Source organism: Tamandua tetradactyla, chromosome 19, assembly GCF_023851605.1.
Source record: "Tamandua tetradactyla isolate mTamTet1 chromosome 19, mTamTet1.pri, whole genome shotgun sequence".
NCBI classification, from domain to species: Eukaryota; Metazoa; Chordata; class Mammalia; order Pilosa; family Myrmecophagidae; genus Tamandua; species Tamandua tetradactyla.
The window spans coordinates 3394494-3408652 of record NC_135345.1 but is presented as its reverse complement, the minus strand read 5'-3'; the positions used below and the strand labels follow the sequence as shown (position 1 = coordinate 3408652).

Below are 14159 nucleotides of genomic sequence, written 5' to 3'. Positions count from 1 at the left end.
CGGGACCTGCAGGTGAAATGAAGTGAAGGGTCCTGAGACGGAGATGACCCTAGATTATCTGGATGGGCCCCAAATGTTTTCACAGGGTCCTTCTAAGAGGGAGGCTGAGGGGGGTCAGACAGAGACTTTACTGGAACCGAGGGCAACTGAGAAAGGGACAGTGAGCAAACAATTCCCTCCAGACCAAGTGCAAAAACTACACGGGCTTACGTGCAGTCTGGAAATACACGGAAGGATGAGCTCACTGGGAGATGGGTCCATGGAAACTGTCCAATATGAAGAATAGAACAAAATGATTTTTTTAAATGGAAGCCTGGGCAAAGACCCTTGTGGGACTGGAGAAAAAATATCAAGCTAATAAACTTTCCCACCTGGGAAATCCCTGCTACTCTCATAAACACAAGGGACTGCCAAGTCAATAGGCCAAGCCCATGATCTTGAGGCTTGCTCTCATGAAACTTGTTTCTGTAATGGAGAAGCTAAGCCTACCTACAACAGTACCTAAGAGTTACTTCCAGAGGACCTCTTTTGTTGCTCAGATGTGGCCTCTCTCTCTCTCTAAACCCAACTCTGCAAGTGAAATCATTAACCTCCCCCTACATGGGACATGACACCCAGATATGTAATATGACTTCCAGGGGTGAGTCTGGCCCTGGCACTATGGGACTGACAATACCTACCTAGCCAAAAGGGGAAAAATAAACATAACAAAATAAGGTTTCAGTGACTAAGAGATTTCAAATAGAGTCAAGAGGCTCTTCTGGAGGTTACTCTTACGCAAGCTTCAGCTAAATATTGCTCATTGCCATGGTAGGCCGAACCCCAACCTGCAGTATTTCTGTAAACTCTAAGGAACACCCAGGGCTCTATCTGAGATGCTAACAAATTTCACTCACTAAATTTATTTCTCAGAAACCTAAAGCCTCCAGATGGTTCCTAAACCAGATAACTCGGAGGCAGCAGCCTCTCTAAGGGCATCAACCAACTGTATCCCCTACCACATAATGTCAGCACCCCTTTTCAACATGAAGAAATGAGAATGACCATTGCCCAAATACCCCTAAAGAATGAGAGAAGGCTCAAAGGAGAAGGAGGAGTTGTAACAGAGAAGTTAGGATTTAACAAATGAGTATGGCTGCTGAATCATTACATTGATAGTTCTGTTTAGTCTTCAGTGTCTTAGAGCAGCTAGAAGGAAACAACTGAAATGGTGGAACTGTAACCCATACCATAGTTTGAGATTTGTTCTAAAACCACTTGTCAAAATGTACTTTGAAATTTATCACTTTTTTTGTATCTATGTCATATTTTACAATAAAAAATGTTTAAAAAGTAAGAAAGCAAATGGATGCCTCGGAACAACATCCAACATCAATCATCTATGTAACAGAAGTAGCAAAAGGAGAGAAGAAAGCAAATGGGGCAGAAAAAAAAAATGTGAGCACATATTGACCAAACGTTTCCCGAAGGACATAAACTTATATATCCAAGAAGCTCCATGAACCCTTAGAAGGATGAACAGAAAGAAACCCCTCCTGGCACACACAGGCGGACCATGAGAGCGAAGCCAAGGACAAACACGGGGAGCAGCTTCCCCAAATCACACACAGGGAACAACCAGGCCAGGAGTGGCTAAACTCTCATCAGAAACAACAAAGCCCAGAAGACTTTGGAGCAAATATCCTAAGGGCAGACAGACAGAACCGTTAATCCAGAATTCTACATCCAGCAACAATATCCTTTAAAACTAAAGGCAGAAAATTGTGGCATGAGAACTGCAGGTGCCAATCCACTCAGGAAACTTCGAACAGCTAGCAAAAACTAGTAAAGCCATCATCCTCAAAGCTCCAGAAATACTTAAAGAGTTTCAATAACTGGACCACTGCCAAACCCAGAAAGCACAACTTGAAAAACAAGAGGCAAAGTCCCAGGCTGGCGTGGAATAGGGCCAGCCTGCACCCCACTGTGGGACCCTGACCCTGCACAGAGGAAGCAGAGTAACCCCGCGTGCATACTGAGGTGCCAGAATGTCGGTGCCCATCTACTAGGGGGACGCCCAAAAGGCTGAACCTGGAAACTCATCCTGGGCTCAACCTCCAAGAACTTGTCTTGCAGGAAGAAGCACCTGCTAACAGCTAATGCAGTGTAAGAAATAAGTGGCCTGGACAAAGCACTGCCTATCTTTTGTCATACACTAGAGCACCCAAGAGGGGTTTAAGGACATTTCACAGTGAATAACGCGGGCATTTGAATCAGTCATCAAAAACCTCCCAACAAGAAAAGCCCAGGAACAGAGGGACTCATGGGGAATTTTACCAAACATCCCAAGAAGAATTAACAGCAATCTTGCTCAAAGTCTCCCAAAAAAATGAAGAGGGAACATTCCCTAACTCATTCCATGGGACCAACATCACCCTAACACCCAAATCAGATAAAGACACCAGAAGAAAAGAAAATCATAGATCAATAATCCGTACCAAAATAGATGAAAAAAATCTTAAACCAAATACTAAACAACACACCCAATAGCATATTAAGAGAATTATATACCATGATCAAGTGGGATTTATCTCAGGTACGCAAGGGCAGTTCGACATAAGAAAATAAATGTAGTACACCACACTAACAAATGTAATATGCCACACTAACAAAACTACATGACCATCTCAATCGATGCAGAAAAGGGCGTCTGAGAAAATTCAGCACCACTTCTTCATTAAAACACTTAGAAAACCAGAAATAGAAGGAAGCTTCCTCAGCATAGTACAGAGCACATATAAAAACCCACAGCTAACATCAGACTCGTGAAGAAAGGCTGACGCTTTCCTCTAAGACCAGGATCAAAACAAGGTCGCCCTCTGCGACCACTGCTATTCAACAGAAGTTCCAACCAGAGCAAATAGGCAAGAAAAATATATAAATGACATCCAAATCGTAAAGGAAGGGGCAAAACTCTCATTTATAGATGGCATGATCCTATATACTGAAAATTCACAAACTACTAGAACTTATAAACAAATTCAGAAAACTGGCGGCATAATAGATCATCATGTAAAAATCAGTAGTGTTTCTATACACTAGTAGTGAATGATGGAAAAGGAAATAAAGAAAAATTATCAATTTACAAAAGCAACTAAAAAGAATCAAATATTTAGGAATAACTCTAACCAAACACACAAAGAACTTGTACACAGAAAACTACAAAACATTGCTAAAAGAAATTAAAAAAAGACCTAAACAAATGGAAGGATATTCCCCATTCATGGGTTAGAAGACTAAACATCGTTAGGATGTCAATTCTACCCAAATTGATTGAGTCAATACAATCTCAATCAAAATTGTAATAGCCTTCTTTGCATAAATGAAAAAGACAATCATCGAATTTATATGTAAGGGTAAGGGGCCCTGAGTGCCAAAGAACGCCATCTTCAAAAAGAAGAAGGACATTGTGGAACCCATACTTCCTGATCTTAAAACTTATTACAAAGCCACGGTAATCAAAACAGCATGGTACTGGCACAGGGACAGATATACAGACCAATGGAACAGAACTGAGAGCTCAGAAATAAACCCTCACATCTATGGCCAACCAATTTTTCTTTTTTCACATGGGTAGGCACCAGGAATCGAACCCAGGTCTCCAGTATGGCAGGCGAGAATTTCTGCCACTGAGCCACGGCTGCACCACCCCAGCCAAATGATTTTTGAAAACTTATTCAATTGGGAAAAGAAAAGTTCCTTCAACAAATGCTGCTGGGAAAACTGGATATCTATATGTGAAACAATGAGGGTGCACCCTACCTCATAGCATATATTAAAAACTAACTCAAAATCAACAAAAGACTGAAATGAGAACTGAAAATATAAAACTCTTAGAAAAAAACATAGGAAAGCATCTTTAGCACCTAATGTTGGACAATAGTTTCTTAAACTTTACCCTAAAAGCCCAGGCAACAAAAGAAAATGGGACTTCGTCAAAATTCAGAAATTCAGAACCTCATCACAATTCAAAACTTTTGTGCATCAAAGGACTTCATCATAAAAGTAAAAAGACAACAAACAGAATGGGAGAAAATATTTGGAAACCACATATCTGATAGGGGTCTATTAACTAGAAAATATATAGAACAACAAAAAGACAAACAATTCCATTTAAAAATTAGCAAAAGTCTTGAATAGATACATCTTCAAAAATATACAAATGGCAAAAAACATAGGAAAAAGTACTCAACATCACTACTCAATAGGGAAATGCAAATCAAAACCATGAGGTACCATTTCACACACTATAATGGATATTATTCCAAAAGTGGAAAATAAGTGTTGATAAGGACATGGGAAAACACCAACACTCATTCACTATCAGAGGGAATGCAAAATGGCGCAGTCACGACGGAAGACAGTTTGGCAGTTCCTCAGAGATAAACAGAGGACTACCATCTGGCCCCGCACTCTCACTCCTAGATGTCCACCGAAAGGACCGAGAGAAGGGACTGCGCGGACACGCGCACACCAGTGTTCACAGTGGCGTGTTCCCAGTTACCAAAAGATGGAAGCAACCCAGGTGCCCGCCCGCTGGGTGTGGTTACCCACAGGGGAATGTTATTCGGCAGTAAAAAGGAGTGAAGTCCTGATTCAGGCGACAACGTGGGGGAACCCTGAAGACAACATGTTGAGTGAAAGAAGCCACGAGAGGACAAGTATTGTATGACTTCACCGATACAAGACGATTAGAATAAGCAAATTCAGAGAGTCGGAAACTAGAAGACGGGTTACCAGGGCCAGGACAGGGCGCAGGAAAAGGGGACTTTTTTGCTTAGATGTTTCAGAATTCCTGTATGGGGTGGATGGTGACGATGGCAGCACATACTGAATGTCATTAACAGTGTGGATTATGGCTAAAACAGGAAATTCATATACGTACATTAGAATAAAAGATAAAAGTTTTTTCAAAAACCCACAGGACTGCACAACACAAACATGACTCCTAGTGTAAATTATGGTTCATAATACAACCACAATGTTTCTTCATCAGCTGTGACAAAGGTCCCACCCTAATGTAAAACGGCAATAATGGGGAAGGATACACGGGGACTCTGTATTCTCCACATGGTTTTTCTGTAAACCTATGACTTTTCAAATTTAAAAAATATATAGTAAGAAAAGCAAAATAAGACATTTCATATAAATGAGAATAGAGGGAATTTGTCATCAATAAATCCTAATGGAAGTTTTTCAAGCTGAAGAAAAATAACACCAGATGGGACCTCAAATCTACAGGAAGGAACAAATTGCACCAGAAATAGTAAATATATGGGTAAATACAAAAAAAACTATCACTCTGCTTCTTAATTTATTTAAAACACATATGAGTCTTTAAAGCAAAAATTACAACACTGTGTTGTGTGGTTTTACAACATACTCAGATGTGATGTGTACACAAGATCAGCCCAATGAATGGGCTGGTGGTAAATGGAAATTACAAATACAAATTCTTCCGGGTTATGTGAAGTGTTACAAAATAAACTCTAAAGAGACTATAATAGGTTAAAATACTCATTTTAGGCTACTAAAAATAACTTAAAGAGGAACAGTAGAAAAGAGTAATTAAGATGGAATATTATCCAGTATCTTTGAGTAGCTAGAAGTGAAAACCTAAAATTGTGGAATTGTGACCCATGTCAAACTCTGAAATACATTCTACAACTAACTGTGGTGCTGTGCGTTGAAATTTATTGTTTTGTATATATGTTATTTTTCACAAAAAATAGAAGGAAAAAAGTCAATTGTGGCGATAAAAAAACATTTAGGCCCTCTAGCCTCCTATATTCTGGAGCAACTAGAAGGAAAAATGTGAGAGGATCGTATGGTAGCCCATGACAGACTCTGGGATCTGTCCTGTAACTACCTGTTGAAGAGTGCTTTGAAAACTATTGCTTTTTTATTTCTTTGCTTTGTATATGTTATACTGTACAATAAAAATGTTTTTAAAAAGATGGAATATTATATACATGTGCACATATATATTCACACCTACCTACATACACGTATAAATGTAAATATATGCACATAAAATGAACACATGAACATATGGACACACACACATGTTCAATTAACCTACAAGACAGGAAAGGAAAAACTGAAGAACAGAAAAAACAACAAAAAAGGACAAACAGAAAACAAAGTGGTAGACATATATCAACTATATTAATATTCACAATAAATATGAACAAGTTAAAGAACTATAAAATAACTGGGATAAAGAATAGGTGGTATATAAATGAAACAAAAATGATTGATTTAATAATTATTAAATCTCCATGACTTTAAGGGGGGGCTCCTTGTAAACATGTTTTTAATTTGTATATGTTTAAAACTTTCCACAATGAACACTGTTTTAAAACTGGATTTAAGAGTATTCCATATGTTATTTACGGCCCACCTCCCATCCCTAAGCTGCTTTGGAAGAATTTCTATCTGCTGGTTTTTATTAGCTAATAAAGACAGTTTTGATTGAGGGGATATTTGAACACTAAAAAGGCAGAAATCTGATACACTTTCTCAACAGCAGGCAGAAAAGGTGCTGCCCAGGGACCCCGACAGACTGAGAAGGGATCAGGGGAGGAGGAGGAATAACAGAGAAAACAGGACTTAGCAAATGAGCATGGCTGCTGAATCACTACAGTAACTCTCCTTCCAGCCCCCAGCAGCTAAGAGAAGCTAGAAGGAAAAATGAGATGGTGGGATGGAAGTCCACGACAAACGCTGGGGTCTGTTCTCACCTCCTTGTTGAAGTGTGCTTTCAAAATTATTGCTTTTCTCTTTCTTTGCTTTGTACATGTATTTTACAATTTAAAAAGTTTAAAAAATGAAAATAAAATCAGAAATAAACAGCTTGAACAAAAAAGCAGGACCTAACTATACACTTCTGTAAGAAGCTGATTTTCTGTAAGGACACAACAGGTTGAGATGAAAAGAATGGAAAAAACTCCACATGCAAACAGCAAACCTGAGAAAGCTGGGGTGGCCATCCTAATATCAGACAAAATAGACATCAAGACAAAAGCTCAGTTCCTCAGGAAGATGAAATAACCATAAACCATGTGAGCCTAATAAACAAGTTTCAAAATACATGAAGAGGGGCGGGCCGCGGTGGCTCAGCGGGCAAAGTGCTTGCCTGCTATGCCGGAGGACCTCGGTTCGATTCCCGGCCCCAGCCCATGTAACAAACAAACAAAATACAATAAAACAAGAAAATGTTTAAAGATGTTTCCCTTTAAAAAAAAAAAAAAAATACATGAAGAAAAAATTGAAAGAATTAAATAGAAAAATAGACAAATTTAGTCGCAGTTGGAGATTTTAACACCCCTCTCTCCAAAACTGCTAGAACACGAGACAAAAAGAAATATCCAGTAATAATACAGAACACAGAACATAGAACAGCTAAGCACTGTATAGTGTTCCTTCTCTGTGCCAGGTGCTATACTGGGTATTTGAAGTTAGTCATGAATAATAAAAAATTCCTAGTCCCACAGAGGATATAGTCTGGTAAAAAAAAAAAAAAAAAAAAAAGGAAAACAAAAACAAAAAAAATGTCCTGAATTATTACCTTCTCAGAATTAAGATCTTGCAGCCCTAAACAAAGAATAAAATGCTATTTTTAAAAATATAAAAAAGAAAACTGAAATACAAAAGAACTCTTGAAAATTAAAAAAAAAAGTTAAAGAAAACGACGAATGGAGGAATGGAAGACAAGGCAAGTCCATCTTCCAAGAAGCAGAATAAAACATCTAAGGTCAGCAAGAGAAGAAAGAAGATGCAGAATCAGAGGGTCAGCCCCAGAGATCCAACCTACAAATTAAGGGAGTTCCAGAACATGAAAACAGCAAAACTGAGAGAAAGAAAACTATCCTAGAAAAGATACAAAAGCATCACTGCTCGGTGGAAGGAGCGCAGCCCGAATGGGTACCGGCACCAATCCACAGAGATCCCAGCACCCTGGGCATAAGGCGGAGCGCCCAGGCGACAGAAGTCATCCAAGTGGCACCAGCATTCCCAGAGGCGCCAGAAACCAGAGCGCAGGGTCACCACCTTCAGAACAGGGAGGAAACAAAGTTCAGGTTGGCATTCTATACCCAGCTAAACTAGACGTCGGCTGTGGCACGAGATAAAGATGTCTTCAAAACCCAAGGCTTCTGAGGTATCTAACGAGCACGAATTCAGCCGAGCAAAGCATGTCCTCGTCCCTGGGGACCGGGGCGTAGACGGTCAGCAGAGGAGGGGATGGGCCAGACAGATCTGCTGGTGGGAAACGGGACTCCAGGAGTCTCCCGCCAACAACAGGGTGGCGGGGTAGGGCACTGGAGGCATGAAAATGGGTATTTTGATAGAGAGTGAGGGCAGGTGGGAATGTGGAGGTCGGACGAGCAAGGCGGGGGCTGGCAGGGCTGGCAGGGGCTGGTGGACTACCCAGTCTCGCGACCACCACGGCCCACAGACCCACGACAGATGCAGCAGTTCACAGTACACATGTAAAGCGGACTTTCCTGAGCTGTAACAGCAAAACACAACGTGCTAATATTATGGGGTCATATGGCAACTCTGTATTTTACACGATTTTCCTGCAAACTACCACTTCTCTAAATTTAAAAAAAAGAAAAAAGGAAAAAGCAAGTAAGTAAAGACTGCTGACTGCTGTTAAGCAACAACAAAAAAAGGGTAATACAGTGGGGGGGATGGGGGAAGGAAGCAGGGGCAGGGGAGAGGGGAGAGCTCTCTCTACCTTTGAAAGAAAAGATAGGATGTAAGGAAACTTTAAAAGAACAGCTTAGACAGTGGTAAGTACTTAAGAAAAAGGCATACTTGGGGTGACTGGGGGGTACGAACAGGTCAGGAAAGCACCCACTAGGATTTTTTATCAATAGGGCCAGCGCATCACCTACTGTTCCGGCAAGGTAACCCCTTGTGAAGGAACAAAATAAGATGCAGAAAAACGGCACGCAAGTAGGAGGATGTGAGTGTGTGTGCGCGTATGCGTGGGGGAGTGTGAGAGAGGAAAGCGGCAGGGGACGGCAAGGCCACAGGGACGGAGACAAAGGACTAACTGTGCATCCTCTTTCTGCTTCCATTCAAGACCTTACAAGGTTCTTTCCTTGGAGTAACTGGTCTCCTTCAAACAGGAACCTGGTGAACTGCTGAAACTGTGACTGTCCTGTAGATCATGCATAGAAGTGTGCAAGTTTTACGTGGGGGGCATGTACAATGGACACTTCTGGACAGACTGTCAGAGGAGGTGGTGGCCATACACCCCACCCTGCCCACAGGAAAAGTACACAACTGCTTTCCACCTCGAGCCCCTCAATCCAGATCCAAGTCCCCAAAGCACCCCCTCCCCCAGGACACCCTCGGCGGGCAGGACGCTGGATCCACACTGCCTTTCCAGTCCCAGCGTGGCCGGGGACCCGAGGGAAGGTGTCGCGTGGGGACACCCTGTTCTTTCCAGAACAAGGCCAGGAGGGCTGGACAGCTGAGCTGTGCCCCCCACACACTCCCGAAGTTGTGGGGTCCACCCCCAGGGAGCTGTGACTGTTGCCTCGGAGAGAGCAGGGACCCTGCAGGTAGGACGGCTCAGCAGGGCCCTCAAGCCACAAAAAGCTCTCACTGGGGGTGGGGTGGGGCAGGGAAGGGTCTGGCAACAGGCGCGCTGATAGGAGCGGGGAAAAGGGCCGGGGGCCTCCAGAGGCCACAGGAGGCCAGGCTAGTGGCTGGGCCTCCTGCCTCCCGAAGCCCAGGACAATGACTTTCTGTTGTTTAAAGTCTCCAACTTCCTGGCAACCTGCTACAGCAGGGGAGAGTCACACAAGAGCCAACAGAAGAGTAAAATACCCAATTCAAATTGGGTGGGAACCGCTCTCAGCCCGCTCTGCGGAGAGCTTGTCACAGTGCACAAGGGACCCCCAAGGCCCAGCAGTCCCAGTTGTCCTCCCGCGGCCGCTCTGCTCAGCCACGGGCTGCCCAGGGGGTCAGGGCCCCACCGGGGTCCTCCGCGCTGCCGGCCTGGACCCCGCGAAACCCCGGCCGCAAACTGCCTGCGCCCCAGCCCAGCCACCCCCACCTCGGCTGCACGACCCTCACCCCTCCAGCCTGTGGCTTGGTACTGGCTGGGCCTCCAGAGGCCCTGCGGTGGGTGTCCCTGAGGGTGGCCAGCCTACTCCACCCCACCCCGGGACGCTTCCACCCATCCAGGGGCCCTCCCGCAGCGCCGGATCCCTCGGCCTCCTCTCTCCACCTGCCACCCTGCAGAAGCCTCCCCTCAGTCCAAACTCACAGGCTCCCTGGCCTCTGGGCACTGCCCGGGACCCGAGGCCAGGCCCCACGTCGGCGCCTGCAGATCTGCTGCCTCACGCCCGGGAAGCCCCCTCCTCTCCGGGAACCCTGCAGGGAGCAGTGCCCATCACCTCGCGGGGGGCCGGGGAGGAGAGGGAGGCACCCGAGTCAGGCCTGCAGGGCAAGCACGGACCAGGGCAGCGGCCAGGGCACAGCACAGGCAGGGGGCCGCATGGCAAAGGCCGCAGAGAGGACAGCGGGTGACCGGGCACAAGGCTGGTGGGCCGAGGGCGGTGGGCCTGCGGGCCGTCGGGGTGGGGGGCGTAGAAGGCTGTGGGCAGGGCCAAGCACCATCCATGAGCCAAGAGGGCAGCCTGGGCGATGGACAGAAGCTGGACAGTAGGGCCCGTCTCCCCTCCCACTCAGGCCCCCCCAATGCAGGGGCATCCTTGGTTACTCAGCAGTCACTTAGTGGTCACCTGACCTAGAAATCTTAGCGCCACCTGAGGGCAGCATGAGGCTCAAGTCTGCTCAGAGAAGACCAGATGTGCAGCTTTTAAAGACAGAGAGTCTACCCCACAGGCAGGCCTCTGCACTGGCACCTCAGGGGGCTCTCCGTGGCATTCTGTCCTTCTATGGCCATACCTGCCCCCTGCCCTGGCTGGGGGCTCCCCTTGCAGAGGTCCCTGGACCCACTTCCTGGGAGGGGGAGCAGAGACCCTGCACCCGCCCTCTGGGCCCTCCTGCAAGACATCCCTGCCCCCTCCAGCCCCCTCCCCTTACAGCTGGGAGCCCCTCCAGAAGACCAGCGCAGATGCTGGGACAGTCTGACAGACCCTGTGTCCCAGCTGAGGACACCCAAGGCCACATCCCTAAGTGGCCAGGTGGGGGGCTCCTGCTGTCCCCCTACACCACACAGCTCCCCCTGCGGCAGGTGCCCAGGGAGAGCCACTGCAGCTCCTCCTGGGAGCAGCACCTCTGGGGGGAGCAGCACCTCTGGGGAAGTAGCACCTCTGGGGGGAGCAGCACCTCTGGGGGAAGTAGCACCTCTGGGCAGAGCAGCACCTCCTCCTGGGGGAGTAGCACCTCTGGGGAAGCAGCACCTCTGGGGGGAGCAGCACTTGTGGGGAAGCTGGCTAGTTTCCAAGTAAAAGCCTAAACCAGCCCCCAGCCCTCACAGTCGGGACAAGCTTCCCGCCTTTCCAGGTCAAAAACCAGGACACCCCAGGAGGCCCGCCACCAAGGGCTCCCCACGTTGGGGCTCCCCACACCGGGACTCCCCACACTGGAACTCCCCACGCCACAAGCTCATCATGCCAAGGCTCCTCCGGCTCCTCAAGCCACCAGCTCATCACGCAAGGAGCTCCCCACAACGGGACTCCTCACGCCTTGGGCTCCCCATGCCATGGGCTCATCATGCCATGGGCTCCCCACACCACAACTCCCCACGTCGGGACTCCCCACACCGCGGGCTCCCCACGCCACAGGCTCATCACCCGGGGATCCCCACGCCACGGGGTCATCACACCGGGGCTCCCCACGCCAGGGACTCCCCACGCCACGGATGTCCAGCTCACCGCCCCCCACAAGGCCTCAGGAGCCGGGCCCCCGGACGCCCTGAGCCGGGCCCAAGGCCCACAGGCCGGGCACCGGCCGCCGCGGGGAAGCCCCCTCCCCATCCACCCGCGGCCTCCCTCCAGTCCCGGCCGCCCCTTCCCGCCCCCGGGGGCTCGGCTTCTCCCTGCTCCGCGACCACTGGGGCAAGGCCCCATTTCACGCCGCCCCAACCCAACTCGAGGCCCGAGGGGTGAGGGTGGGGGTCCGGCCGTGGGGGGCTGTTCCCGAGGCCCCGGCCCTCCGGGCAGGCCCGCGCCCCGCGGCGACACCCGGCGGCGGCAGCGTCCCGGGACAAGTTCCCGGAGTTGGGAACAAAAGGAAAGTGCGGGGCGGGGCGACCCGGGGCCTCGGCGGCGGGGAGGGCGGGGACGCCCCCGGGCCGCCGAGCACCCCCACCCCGCCCCGGCCGGCGGGACCCGCAGAGCGCGCGCCCCACGAGAAAGAAAGGGCGGGGCTACCCGGCCCCCGCCCCGCGCCCGGGGCCCCGCACCTACCGGGCCGCGCCGCTCGCCCCGCCTCGCCCGCCGCCGACTCAGCGCCCCGCCGCCCGCGCCAACGGTCGCCTCGGCAGCCGCCAGCGCCTCGGGGCCGGGGCGGGCTGGGGGCGGGCGCGGGGTCTGCGGGGCGGGGCGAGCGGCGTCGAGGACTGGGGGCGGGGTCTGCGGGGCGGGGCGAGCGGCGGCGCCGGGCTGGGGGCGGGGCCTGAGGGCGGGGCGAGCGGCGCCGGGCGGGTTGGGGTCTGTGGGCGGGGCCTGCGGGGCGAGCGGCGCCGACGGGCTGGGGGCGGGGCATGCGGGGCGGGCGAGCGGCGCCGACTGGCTGGGGGCGGGGTATGCGGGGCGGGCGAGCGGCGCCCGGCGGGCTGGGGCGGGGGTCCGGGACGGTGGCCTGCCTTCCGGCCTCCGAGGAAGTGGGCGCCCGGCCTCCCTGGACCTAAAGGGACAGGGGCAGGGCCTCCAGGGGACGGGGCGGGGCCGCTCCCCTTGGCGTCCAGGGGTGGGACTTCCGCTGCCCGTGCCGCCGGCTCAGGCTGGCCTTACGCACCCGGCGCCGCGTGGGACCCCGCGGCCTGAGGTCCCAGGTCCGGCCCCGCCCTGGGAGGCGCCCCGACGCCCCGAGCGCCCACCTGCCCGCGCCCCGGGCCAGCCGCCTGCGGGAGAGGGCCCCGCACGCGACGTCCGTGGGCTGCGAACCTCGCACCCGCGCCCCCCGCTCTGGCTGGGCCTCCTCGGGCCGCCCTGGGGTGCGCCGACCCCCTTCCCCCGGGTTGTGAGTGGGCGAGAGCGCTGGGGAGCATGGGTCTTCCGCAGCCGCGGGGCAGGGCTGCCCGGCTGGGCCCCGCACGGGGCGCCCCGCCGCGAGGAGGCTGGACCCCGCCCGGCGCCCCGCCGCCCCCTGGCCTCCAGGAGTCCTCTCCCCGCGTCCAGGAGATGCCCCTGAAGGGAACGTCGGGCTGGCCGCGCCTAGGCCATCCCGGCCCCGCTCACGTGCACGTGCACGGTTCCACAGCGGTCAGTTTCTCTGAAAGCCACATTCCCATTTAGTCACGGGCGGGGCCTGGAATACCTCCCGGAGACAGTCCACCGGGCGCACTGCCGCAGAGCAAAGTGACAAAAGCCCAGTCCAGGGTCCCGGCTAGCTGGGCCCAGCCAAGCCTGGCGGGACCTCCCAGGTGTGGCTTAAATCGCTCCACCAGCGCCCACACTGCAGGGCCCTCCGCCGCTTGCATAAAAATCAGAACATAAATTATACTCCGAATCGCCTCCAGTGCTCCCAAAAGACAGTCCAGGGCAAGTCTTTGGCTATCTGGCTTTTCATTTATTTGCCCGTAAAGGTCTGGATGTCCTGAGGGGTGACCCGGGCGGAGCGGTGCCCGGGTCTCGGGGCCCAGTGACAGGAGTGAGCCGCCTACCCAGTCCTGTGTCCCCGTGCCCCGAGTCCTGCCGCCGCCTTCCCTCCAGCCTTCTCTCCCCTGAACAAGTCTCTGGCTGCTTGTCCATTCGCTAAGCCACCCCGGTTCCTGGAGAGTCACTGAGGCCCCTCTCCTGGTTTCTTCCTCTTCCGAGGTATTACCTTCCTTGTTTGACATGAGAACTGCTGCTCTCTCTACCCGAGTACCATCCTTGCACCCCACAATCCAGTCCCGCCTGAGAAGTTCAGGGCCCTGGAGGAAGCAGGTGGCACTCTCAGATGGGAAATTTGAGCAGGGATGAGTG

The 14159-nt window shown here is 50.8% G+C and overlaps 1 protein-coding gene across 3 annotated transcripts in view; it reads right to left on the bottom strand.

Moving 5' to 3' along the window:
* RGS12 (regulator of G protein signaling 12) overlaps nt 1-13052 on the bottom strand; it is a 177442-nt gene extending 164390 nt beyond the window's left edge. For 2 of the 3 annotated variants that reach the window (XM_077136289.1, XM_077136290.1), the window contains exon 1: nt 12438-12501. The gene's annotated coding sequence lies outside the window, so the exon portion shown is untranslated. Of the gene's footprint in view, nt 1-12437; nt 12502-12987 lie in introns of those variants that run through there. The other variant, XM_077136288.1, reaches the window with a different exon arrangement.
* Nucleotides 13053-14159: the final 1107 nt, after the last annotated feature.